Source organism: Protopterus annectens, chromosome 7.part0, assembly GCF_019279795.1.
Source record: "Protopterus annectens isolate FY-2018-M chromosome 7.part0, PAN1.0, whole genome shotgun sequence".
NCBI lineage: Eukaryota > Metazoa > Chordata > Ceratodontiformes > Protopteridae > Protopterus > Protopterus annectens.
The window spans coordinates 1,615,375,974-1,615,389,784 of NC_056739.1; positions in this window are offsets into that span (position 1 = coordinate 1,615,375,974).

Here is a 13,811-nt window from a genome sequence, read left to right on the forward strand (position 1 = left end):
ACATTCAAAGAAAATGCATCTGGCCAGTGGCAGGTTAAGTTTACATTTAGACTGTATTCAAATCATAGGCCCCTTGCACACATTTCAGAACCATGCATAACTGCTTTGATTCACCTTCCTGATTGTATTAATTATAATATATAATAACTGAATTGTATCCCTTGTTAATACAGCACCACTTAGAGTGTGTTTTACAGTTTTGAACATTTTTTCCATTAAGCAATGAAACAAAACATATGAACCAATAATGACAAATTGCCCAATTCAGAACATTTCAACCATAAAAGGCCACTTAAATGTCTGTCATTACAATGTACCAATATCAGTCAATATGCACAATCTCTGCAGAAGTAAAAGTCATCTGAATAATTTCACATTAAAGAGATCTGAAACTAATAGAGAGGTTGTTGCTAAAAAACAGCTTTATATTTCAGTGTTTCATCTACAAATTCAATGCCTACTGCCCTTAAACAATAAATTTCCTATGTTACATTTAAAAAAATGCTAAGCTTGTATATTGCAATAGGAATAAGTGGCAACACAAGTTCATAGTTACTAGGCATCTCATCCAAAGGAGGACATACTCAGGACTGCAGCACTCCAACCCCTTAAAATACAAATCTACATGTGGTGGGAGTAAAACCTACAGCCCTCTACATCAAGATGCAAGTATGCTACCTGCTGTGCTACTAAGACTGTTTTGACATTTAATACCACAACAGTGGTACCATTTAAACAGTTGCACATTTTAAGCAGACTTAGCATGAACAACAGTAAACATCTCTTCCCTTGAAGCTCACAATTCCTTGAAAATGTATGTGAAAATAAATTCCACCTGCTAACTCTAAATAGGGCATTTCACTCTCACACACGCACATCTCAACCTCTTAGTGCAAGAAATCTGGACAAAGCCTAAAATAAATAGGGACGGATTATAAATATTGCTCTCATTAATGTAATCGTAGAATAACAGGATTTGTGATAGTATGCATTTTTCTAAAGGATATGGCATCTAAAACTCAAATGTCTGTTATTATTTAGCAACGTCAATCCTTTTTATTTGGCATTTGTTAACCGGGATAGTCCATCTGTGCAAAATCCCTTTTTCAGTGGAGGCCGGGAGAAAACTCAGGAGGAATATGGGGCAGAAATCTGGACATTCTGAAAATACCTGGACAGCTGAACACACACACAGCCTCTCAATCTCTTAGCACAAGAAATCTGGAAAAAGCCTGTTATAATGTTGGGGACAAAGGCTCAAACTAGGGCCACATTTAGAAAGTTGCTAGAATAACAGGATTTATGTTAGAATGAATTTTCTACAGGATATGAAGTCTGAAAATCAAATACATATTATTTAGTAACTTTAATCCTTAGCTCATCCCAGTGATTTGTCAAAAAAAAACCTGAAAATTTATGAGGAACAGACCAAAATATAAGACAAAAGTCTGGACATTCTGTGGAAATCTGTACAGTTGATAGGTATGACACACACATACATCCCCTGACCCCCTAGAAAGTGCATAGAACAAAGTTTGCATTAGTATGCATTTTCTGAGGATATGCAGTCAAACTCAAATGCCTGCCATTATTTTCTGCCTTCAGTCTTCAATGATTTGCCAAAAGAACACAATTTTATAAGAAACAAACTGAAAATATGAGACAAAAATCTGAATTGTGAGGTATGAAACTTTCCACAACCAATAAACATTTTTAAGAAAAGAAAATAGCACAATACATACATTACTTCATAAATACTGTCATACTTCCATGGATTTATAACACTTATTGTTTATTTTGAACTTTAACATGCAAGATTTTGTAGGCATATATGCAAACAAGGAGCCATATTGTCCGTAAAAAAAAAGAAAAGAAAAAGAAAACTCTCTCTGTCTGCAGCTATTCCAATGAACCATTACTTGACTATTTCACCCAATTTACCATAAACACTAATGTGCATACTGCTTTACAACACTAATGTGCATACTGCTTTACTTTTACGATGATTTGAACTTAATTTGAAAGTTTTATTTTGCATTTTACAGCACAAACACCAAGACATCTGCTAAACAAACTTAGCATTAAAACTTCTCTGCCCTTAAAACTCACATTCATTGAAACAGCACTGAAACCCACATTCAAAGAAAATATATTTTGCCAGTGGCAGATAAAGATTAACTTTGGGCCGTTTTCAAATCATAGGCCCCTTGCACACGAAACATACACGTGCTCTTTGATACACCTTCCTGATTGTATTAAATTATATTCCTTGTACAATACAGTACAGTTGTTAGAGGGCATTTTAAATTTATTGTTTTGAACATTTTTCCAGTAAATAATCAAACAAAATGCATGCACCAATAATGACAAAACTGCCCAATTCAGAACATTTCCATCATAAAAGTCTACTGAAGCGTCTACAGTCTACCAGTATCAATAAATATGCACAATCTCTGAAGTAGTAAAAGTCATCTAAATAATTCCACATTAAAGAAATCTGCAACTAATTAAGAGGTTGCTTCTGGCAAACAACTTTATATTTCATTGTTTCATCTACAAATAAAGAGTCTTTTGCCCTTGAGGAATAACTTGCCTAGGTTGCATTACAAAAAAATGATAAGCTAATAATATTGCAATAGGGAATGGATGGCAAACTGATAACAGGTGCATAGTTACTAGGCATCTTCACCAAAAAGCACTGTAGCATCCACCCCCTTTACAACATAGCACAGTATCAGCAATGCAACTACTTACTGTGGGAGTAGAACCCAGATTCTTCTGCATCAAAAGCAAGTACACTACCGCTTCTGCTATTAACAATGCAATTGGACTCCGCATAAGCAGCACTAAACTTTTGTTCCCCTGCAGCTCTCAGATTCTTGTAAAATCTACTTGACACTCAGCTGTATCTCTGAACTTTGCAGCACAAGAAATCTGGAAAAGGCCAAAATTTATTGGGGGGGGGGGTACAAAAGCCCAAAAACTTGGGACACATTTTAAACATTGCTTGTATAATGTTGGAAAGTTGCTAGATTAAAATGCTGTGCTACCACCATACATTTTACTGCCACATATTAAACTCACGACCCTGTGCAAAACAGTCAGAGCAACATACCACTAGGCCAACACATCTGTTTTTTGAAAGAAAGGAAGACTGAAACTTAAATGTCTACCATTTAGTGAATTCAGTTCTCACCATAGCTTTCAACCTCTTGGCACAAAATACCTGAACAAAGCCAATAATGGCCAATAATACAACGCCCAAACATATTCAGTGAATTCAGTTCTCACCATAGCTCTTAACCTCTTAGCAAAAAAACACGTAGACAAAGCCAGTAATGAGGGAATACAGCCCCCAACCATATTCAGAGTGAATTCAGTTCTCACCATAGCTCTCAACCTTATCACAAAAATACCTGGACGAAGCTAATAATGGGGGAATACAGTTCCAAAAATAGGGACAAATTTCAAATACCCATGTTATAAACTTAGAAAATTGCTAGAATAAAAGGTTTTGTGTTACCATGTACTTTCTGAAGAACATGAAGTCTGAAATTCAAATGCCTGCTATTTTTATTTATTTAACATTTGTTAACCAGGAAAGTCTGACTTGGAACAAAAGCCAATTTTCAGCCAAGCCCAGGGAAAAATACTGCAGACACATGTCCTTGGAACAAAAGCCAATTTTCAGCAAAGGCCCAGGGAAAAATACTGCAGACACATGTCTTTGTAACATGGGAGGACACCAGAGCAAACCCACACAAACACAGGAGGACATGCAGACTCCACACAGAAGGCCCCAGCCAAGAATCAAACCAGAGAACCTCTAGCTGTGAGGGAACAATGCTACCACTGCACCATCAACTATTTAAGGTGTTAAACACTCAGAAACCACATATTTTACAAGTAACAGAACAAAATATGAGGCAAAATCTGCAAAGTTTCACAAATGGTGGTGGGTAGGGAATTCAGGCTCTTGTTACCTGTAGCGAAGGTACAGGGTTTAGCCACCAGTACTCATTGAGTGGGGTACAGGGCTCCAGTCTGTGTAACCCTAAACACTTAAGTTGGCATTTTACACACACACACACACACACACACACACACACACACACACACACACACACACACACACACACACACACCTAGTAGTACACTTGCACATAAGAAAAAATGCAATAGCAATGCAAGTTTCTCTCAGACATAATCAATGCAGCAAGCCCAAAGAAAACCAGTAAACAGAATGCACAACATTCAGTTCATAACAGTGCAAGTTTCTCTAAGACATAATCAATGCAGCAAGCCCAAATAAAACCAGTAAGCGAATTCAAGTTCAACACTCAAATAAGGAGTCCAAAGAAAAAACAGTAAACGGAATGCATCAGATAAGAAACCATTAGCTACTAGTGCAATGCAATTGTCTCTCGTTTCTCTTGGACATAATCAATGCAGCAAGCCCAAAGAAAACAGACTAGTAGTGCAGTCTTTTTTTTACCCTACCTGGAGGAGCCAGGGGAAGAAAGATGTGCTGTACACTGCCTGAATAAGAACAGGAAAACCCCACCGACTGGTCTGACTCTGCAGCTCTTGACTGCTGCACAAGTTTAAATTAAGTAGCAACAAATGTCAGTTGACTTCTGACAAGCTGTCTGCCTCATGAAGCTGAAGTCATCGCACACACCCTGCACGTGAGGATGATGTCCCCCCTCAAAAAAAAAAAAAAAATTTGGAAATTAAACAGGCAGGCCACTCGGAATTCGTGGCACCCCAATATTTTGCCCTCAAAACTGGTATTTACAGAGCAATTTAGTACGGTTGAGAGGTATGTATACAAGTTACTTGCTCAGAATTATACAGTAGACAGATGGCGACTGAGGGAATCAACCTCTGCACTACAGTAAACAGCTTGCCAACACCGGATAGCCTTAATCATTTGTGTTAACTAGCAAGCTAAAACATGCAGACATAGGGAGAACAAGCCAAAAAATTTGTCCTTTGCTTTCCTGCACATGACTAAAGCATCATACTCTGTTCTCCTTGACCTTCTCTGCAATTGATACTATTTTGGATTTTGCTCTGATGTCCTTATTTTATTCAGCTGTCCCATAGTGTGCATCCTTCTGTCCATCTCAACCAAATCCAATCCTTCCTCAATGGGCTTGCATTTACAGTCCAGGCTTCTGGGCTATAAGGAAGCAATAGTTGCATTACTGTTTTGTATACTTTACTTTTCAGCTTGTCATTTTTATTTCACAGACTACCCCATGACACACACTGAATTTTCAAAAGGACACACTGTCTTATTCAAATATCTGTTTATGACTACAGTTCTGAATGCCAGAAATAGGTTCATAGGTTCATACTAGGCTATCTGCCCGAGGGCATTTATAAGCCTAGCCATAGTTTTGTAGCTTACGCCACTCCTTAGTTTGGAGAAACTATGCCCATTATTTAGCTGTGCCTCTGTCGAGCAGTGACACTGAGGTAACCCTGGGTGTATCTGCGATCTCCAATGCATTGGTCAAGATTCCTCTTGAACAAGGCCAGCGAGGTGCTCTGCTTCACATAAACCGGGATTTTGTTCCACAGCATAGGAGTCTTTGGGTGATGAATCTATCCCTCCAGCACGTCCTATTAATAACCGTGTCAAGGTTTAAGTCACCCGCCCTTGTGGCTCTGAGGGATCTAGATTTTTGAGATGAAGCATATTCATCAAATCTGGGTTTGACATGGCCTTGTATGTCAGGCATAGGTCACCTCTGAGTAAGCGACTGAATATAACTGGAGTTCTTTCAGCCGTGCAGCATAAGACAGATTTTGAGACCCTTTATCCTTTTGGTGAGGAACTTTGTGGCCTCTCCAGCTGCTGCAAGTGTCGGGTCAGATACATTCCGAATGGGGCATTGTACTCGATCACTGGTCTGATGAGTGATGAGTATAGGGAGACTATGACTTCCCTTGATCTAGATGTGAATCCCTTCATGATAAGGTGGGCAATGTAGAAGGTCTTCCTAACTACTTTAGCAATATGAGTGTCGAATGAAAGGCTACTGTCAACCTGGGTTCCCAGGTCCCTAATAACTTCTTCTGTGTTCAGGGGATTGCCACCTATATGGTAGCTAGGGGTAACCTTATTTTTCCCGAAGGGTATGACTATGCATTTCTTGGCATTTAACTTGAGGCCTTGGCTCTGGCACCAGTTATCCGTTTCTGTGAGACCCTTCTGAAGGATATCTGTGTCGGATGTGTTCTCAACTCCAGTTTACAGTCATCTGCGAACTTTGTCAGCCATAACCCTCCTGTGTTTGCTAGAATGCCAGAAAACCACACATTTTGAAAACTAAATGAAACAAATGGGTCATTCTGCAAATATATTCTGAAAGCCTTGCTTACAAAGATAACATCTTGAATAGTTTTATGTGCATAAGGGATTCTTATTCTCTCTCAGTGACCATATCTTTAACCACTCAACTGCAGTATGGACTCTTGTTCTGACACACACACACACACACACACACACACACACACACACACACACACACACATACACACATCTTAGTGTACCTGTCAGCAGCTTCCACATAATCCATTAACACTCCTGTGCTGTGGAACATCACCACACTTCTAGCAGCTTACACACATCAATACATTCCACAGCATTTTCTAAAACAAAACCTAGTTTACACAAGACAAGCACAAATACCTTTAGTGAGCAATAAACATAACAGGTTAATATAACATCAGTAAGAAATCTTTCTTACAGTGATAACAGTTACATTCACTGTCTTCATGTCATTACTGTAATATACAACAATGACATCAAACATCATACATCTTCTGTAAAGTTTCACTGTCTTATCTTGGAAACTGGCCATGTATTCTCAGTCAGAGCACTTGTTAGCCAAACAAACTTTCACATGACAGCAAGGCACCCACCTCTTGAGTGTTTGTTTACTGTGATTTTAGAGACATATCAAAAATATGCTTAACTGTAAGAAATATAAATAATACTGAATCTCTATCAATGTGTGGAATTACAATGCAAATATCACTGACAGCTGCAAGGCATTATAGCTTAACAATTTTACTGCCATTGAGTTACAAGTACACCTTTCATTTTCAAATACTTGCTGTTATTAATGGGCAAGTCACTTAGTTAAGGAGGACAGCCAAAACAAAATAATGGATGCCATAACGAGGTGTAAATTAGAAGTATATATAAAAAAAAAAATGCAATAAAAACAAACCAGGCACAAACACAACAATGCTAGTACATATCCATTTAAAACAAGTAGCAGCCAGCAAGAAATGCTCAGACATAAAACGGACAGTCAGTGCAATTTCTTCTATTAAAGAGGTCACCTAACTAATTCATTTAGCACAAAGACAAAATGGTTAAACTGTTCATCTCTCTGAATTTTCAGATAAGTTACTTACCTTAGTTTGCTTACCATACGTTTTTTGGGGGAAAAAAACTAAATAACCGCTACCGTTAACGAAACCGGAACCGAAAATAACGTGTTGTGATGCCTGTATTAGGAGAATTTAGGTCACTTCAGGCAACTCTTAATCATTACTGTTCAAACGTACGTACTCCGGTTAAAAATCAGAAATAAGCAAGGAGACTATTTTGTGGCAACTGAAAAAATATTTAAGGGAAACTTAAAGGAACCCGCGCATATGGATGCAGCCAATTGAAAACGGACTGTTACAAACCTCCAAGTCTTGTCTGTGTTTTCCAACAAATTAAACTGTTTTCTTTAACAGCTTCCATTAACTCTGTCTTCACTTTTACATCCTGCCGACATGGTTAACAGGAACTTGAGCTGTGCGATCCGCAGGTCGGGATTTTTTATTTCCAAGAGCAGAAAACCGGCTCTAGGTACCAGAACACACTGAATGAAATCTACACACTAGTAGCAGCCTCCCAAAAGACGAAAACAGGTCGCAAACACCTGTTGCATCTGTGCGACTGGACAGGATGTAAAGGGCGTTCTTAAAGAGGAACGCCCTTTAAAAAAAAAATACACACTGGAACTTTTTTTTTTTAAATTAAATTAAAAAAATTTCTCAGCCAGCCCAGTTCCAGGGGGGTGCAAGTGCACCCCCTTGCACCTGCCTGCGGGCGCCCTTGGCCCTGATCCATTACCCTGTCTAAGGCCCCATTTTACCATGATCTGACTCTGATTCAGTGCATTTAATGTCATCTGTAGGAACTGCAACTTGTGAATACTTTGTCTATTGACAATGTTCTTTTTCTACTTGTTATATCTGTCCAAATATTTGCAGTATGCATGTACAGGTTTACACTGTATGAACAGAAGTTGAATTTTTACTTAGTTAATATGTCATTTTTTTTCTGTGTTAGGCTTTGTAATAACTTTATTTAACTTTAACCATATTATGTCAATGTGGACCTTTTCTGTTGTTTGGCTTTCCTGGTAAACAAATGTCAAATAAATAAATAAATATAAATTGACAAAGAATTGTTTTTCTTGGTCTTATGAGAGGAGACAGTGTATTAGTAAAAAGTCAGAGTTATAAAAGTTTGATGGATTGTGGTATAGAAAGACTTTTCTGAATGCAGGCAATGCTTAACTTTTTGTCACAGAATGGTAACTGAAATTCACTTTGTTGAATGTAGTCCTTAAGCAACAGTCTTTAGCAAGATGTTTTGCTGACAGTAATTCCTGTATACTTTATAGCAAAAGACTCTGACCAGTCAGTAATGAGTTTTCCCATTTATCAATGTATAATAATCTACATTAAATAATGTCACTAATTATCATCATTTAATGCATCACATTTCTCCAGTAACAATGCTTGTGCAATACAGCTATGACAGAAATGAAGTGGATGCCTTATTTTCAGGGGGGGGGTACACAGTTTTGTTGGTTGGATGGTACTTTATTCATATGCCAGACCATCAGAGTCAAACTCTGGGAAGGTCGTGGCCAAGATGGTGAGTGATTAACAACACTGTTTTTTAGCTCTGCTTTATTTTAACATTTCTGACAGGAGTTTTACTAAAATACTAAAATAGAATGTTTCAAAACTTGATGGATTTATAGTTGAACATTTGCTGAAATATTTACTACAAAAAATAACAAATTTGAAATTCATTTAATTGCTTTTCTTGTCAGGAAATCTAGAAAGAACTAATTATCTCAGAATGAGCCACTCTAAGTCCAGTGTTCAGGACAGTACTATGAAAAAAGACATGCAGGCTATACTAAGTAACATCAGTCAATTATCTGTAAAGACAGATAAATTCAAAAGCAAAATGGATAATTTTAAAGAGGAATGTAAAAAACAAGTTGAAGTGCTGAGTGAATCTCTTAAACAGCAATCATCACTAATCTCGATTATAGAAGAGGCAATTTTTGATTTTGATGGAAGATGACTTGAAAATGAGAATAACACTGAATTTCTTCTGAAACAAAACAACTTATTCTGGGGAAAAAAACACAAGACTTAAAAAACAGATCTAGAAGGAATAAAATCAGGATTCCTGGATTAATGAAAAAGAAGAGGGAGACAGTATGATTCACTTTCTTCATACCTGGCTGCCTAAAACTTTGAACATGCCTGAAGTTTTTTCCTTTGGCACTGAAAGGGCACATAGATCACTTTCTAACTCATCTTTAAAAAAAAAACACACCTTTACCAAGGTCAGTGATCATAAGATCTTTTTCAAGTCAAACTAAATATTTAGTCTTAAAAGCTGCATAGGCTAATTGTCCAGTTAAAATAAAAAAAAATACCATAATATTTGAAAATGACTATTCAACATTAGTGATATCAAAGAGAAAGGCATGTGTTCCACTTGTTAAAAGCATTAAGAAAAACAATATTAAAGCACAACTCTTGTTTCCAGTAAAAATAAGGAGTCACCTTCCAGAAGGAAAGAAGATTTTTTTAACACCTTGGAAGATACAATGGACTTTATATAGAAAAATAAAATCCTAGAAAAAAAAACAGAAGGAAAGGACTGGAATCTATCAACCACTTTGAAGAGAAATGCAACAAGAGATGGTTAGTTAATAAAAGAGAAAAACAGTAAAAAACTGAAGGATAAATGAAAATCAATGTATTTCATGGTTATGAATTCTTATTAATATAAAAAAGTGCTTCAATACTTATGCAAAGGTGCTGAATATTTTTTTAGAAAATAAATCATTTCTTTCTTTCCCTACTTCAAATGGTTACTAGTTCCCTTTTTAAAATGTTAGAGTTTGATTCTTTTAGCTATATATGAAATTAAAGCCACTTGCCTTCATTTAGAGTTTAAAAGGTTAAACAATTAATTTTATTAAAAGTTAATCATTATTATGATGAAGCATTTTAGATGACACACTTTCTGATATCTTGGCATAGTTGAGTAATGTAATATTAAATATGCTACAAGATGCAACAAATGACACTAAAGAGGCATGCTAAGTTACATTTTGGGTTCTTAAAATGGTCCAGTAGTGTGCTACTGATAGTATACTCAACATGCAATAGCGTCAAGGAAAGACATGCTATGTTATAAATAAAGTATAAAAATATAGCTGTTTACATATATAAAAGTTACCATGGGAATGATATCAAATAATTAGAGTAACATTCACATTTTTACAAGTTAAACATGGATCACACATAACTGCCATTCTTTTAATGCAAGTTTACATGCTATGTCTCCTTTAAATAATGGCAATCTTCTTTACATTAAACATCTCGTATAAATAGTGCTTACTGAATTCTTAAATGTCATTTCTTTGAGTGCAATGTTCTTTTAGTGGTTGGGATACTTTGAGATTTTTTTTTTTATTTTGGTGGTTTGGAGGGGTTTGAGTGTTTATGTGTGGTGTGGAGGTGGTTTGGGTTCACTTGCAAGCATTTTTGTGTGAATTGTAACTAACAGACTGTTCATTTTCAAGCCTTTATCATAAAAAGCAGCTTGAAACAACTTAGAGTCATGTGCACTTTTGTGATGCTGCGGGAGTTCTGAAAATTCTAAGAACTGTCCAGGTTACTTCTTCCTGTCTAAAACTAAATAATCATGATATTTTGAATCATACGCTAAGATGTCAAAGAATACAAGTTAGATACTAAGCAAAAGACAGTGACTTGTATTCTAAACTAATGTCAGTTATTAAATAGTTTTGAATGCTTGCTACTGATAGCATACTTGCATAGCCAGTTTTAGGCACCAGCAAACCCTGCTGTCACTGGGGGGCCACCTGTTCCCTGGGGGCCCCCAACCACAGCAATTTATCTTATCCTGATATTTTGTCACATCTGTAAAACCAAAAAAAGCTAGTGCAGCAGTCTTGCATACTTAATAAACTATGAGGGTAATAACTCTTATTTATATCTCCATTAAAATTCAAAGAAATTTCTGGTTGTAGTAATGGTGTTTTGTCAAGTAGCAGGCATCAGAATGCCATTAAATATTTTACTACTGACATAGTGCTCCTGGCTTAGTTAAACCCTGATTTTGGACATTTTCTCCACTAAAACTAACTACATAGCCAGCTTTTAGTCCCTGCAAACCCATGGCTTCAGGGGGCCCCCTTAATCATCTTTGTCTGTGTGGGGGCTCCACAAAAGCTGCTGCTGATTGGGGAAAAATGAGGAATGAAAAATGCATTCATTTCCTAATTATGCTCTTTAGCATGAACAGGGCTGTGATATGTCCCTGTTGGATGAAGATTATAATGAACATGAACAATATAAGCACTAGAGGGATCAGCAACCCAGAGTGACTTACCTCAGTGCAAACTTTGGATTTTAAGAAGAGCTGATGCTTCAGATCATCAGGGATAGTTTCTCTTTCAGGTAGTTTTATAACTAATACCAGAACACCAGACTCTATAACTCAATTTCTTTGCTTAGGAAATCAGTACAATCCCAAAAATAATAGAATAAATGCTCAGACATGCAATAGCACCCAGGAAAGTTATGCTCTGTTATAAACAAAATACAAAAACTATAGTTTCTTTCATATATAAAAGTTATTATCAGAATGTTATCAAATAATTAGAGTAACATTCACACTTTTACAAGTTAAACCTGGATCATACATAACTGGCATCCTTTTAATGCAAGCTTATATGCTATGTCTCCTTTAAAAAATTACAGTCTGCTGTATATTAAACATCTCATACAGATAGTGTTTACTGAGTTATTAAATGTTATTTTTTTAAAATACAATAGTATTTTAGTGGTTAACATACTTTGAAATATCTGGTATTGTTTCTTAGTTGTTTGGAAGGGTTTGAAGGATTGATGTAAAATGAAGAGGTGTCTTGGATTAACTTGTGAATGTTTTTGAGTGAATTGTAGCTGATAAACTGCTCATTTGCAAGCCCTTGTCATGAGGACCAGCGTAAAGCAGCTTAACTTAACTTTTGTGATGCTGCGGGAGTTCTGAAACTTCTAAGAACTGTCCTGGTTACTTCTTCCTGCCTAAAAGTAAATAATCATAATATTTTCAATCATATGCTAAGATGTCAATGAATACAAATTAGATAATAAGCAAAAGACGGTGAATTGCTTTCTAAAATACTGTTGGTTATTAAATAGTTCTGAATGCTTACAGTATACCAAAAGGATAATTTATATACTAGCCTATGGAATGACACTTCTGATAAAAAATTAGGATTGTGATTCTATGTTCTTGACTCTTTTTAATGATAAAACAACTTAATATCTCAGAACAATTTATTATGTAAAGTTTGAATCATAAAAGGGAAGATTTTCAGATGTTTGATCAGATATCATTAGATATAACATATAAGGAAAAATAGGACTGATTCTAATAGTAGTTCTAGATTAAAGAGAATCAAATATATAATTGTAAATATAAATATTCTACTATATGATACTCTATACTAGTATTATAGCTAAAATATAAAACCTAGAAATATAGTAATAGTAAAGAAATAATATACAAACTATAGAATAGTTTAGTATAGAATAGTATACAAAGAGATCAGAATAAGTAAATATTTATATAGTTAAATAATATAAATATCTATCCAAGGGTGGGAGGTTGACATAGTGATTAAGGTGTTCCCCTTATAGGCTCAAGGTACAGGGTTTGATTCTCCCATGGAGTAATTGGCTGGGCTTGAAATAGCCCACAAGAACAGTTAGCCTGCTACTAATTTATGAGCCTATGAAAAACTTTACACATAGTAAATAAAACAAAAAAAAATCTGACCTGTAAATTAAGAAATATGAAAATAACAACTGACTTCTTTCTTATAGTAGACTAGGGAGATAATGTGAAGTACAGGGAAAGATGATTGTAAAGATATTCAGTTTTATCAACTTATAATAAAGATTCTGAACACCGGGCTTTTTAAGATGATGCATACTACAAATATGAGACACATTAATATGAATCAGAAGCATGAACTACAGTGGATATAAACCCCCTGCTAAAATGCCAGGTTTTTGTGATATTAAAAAATGAGACCACAATAAATCATTTCAAAACTTTTCCCACCTTTAATGTGACCTATAACCTGTACAATTCAATTGAAAAACTGTTAGGGGAAAAATATAAAAAATAAAAAAATGTACAATAAGCTGGTTGCAAAAGTGTGCACACCCTTAAACTAATACTTTGTTGAAGCTCCTGGAATGCTAAACCATATAAGGCACTCCTGTCTGCCATTTTCAGAAACAGGCTGAGAGATGAACACTCCAACACTCTATGAATCATGGTAGTCCATGGTGGCATACTGAGCACAGCATTTATAATATGCCCTATGTTTATGAATCCCAGGACTGAAACTGAGTTGCTCAAGAATTTGGTA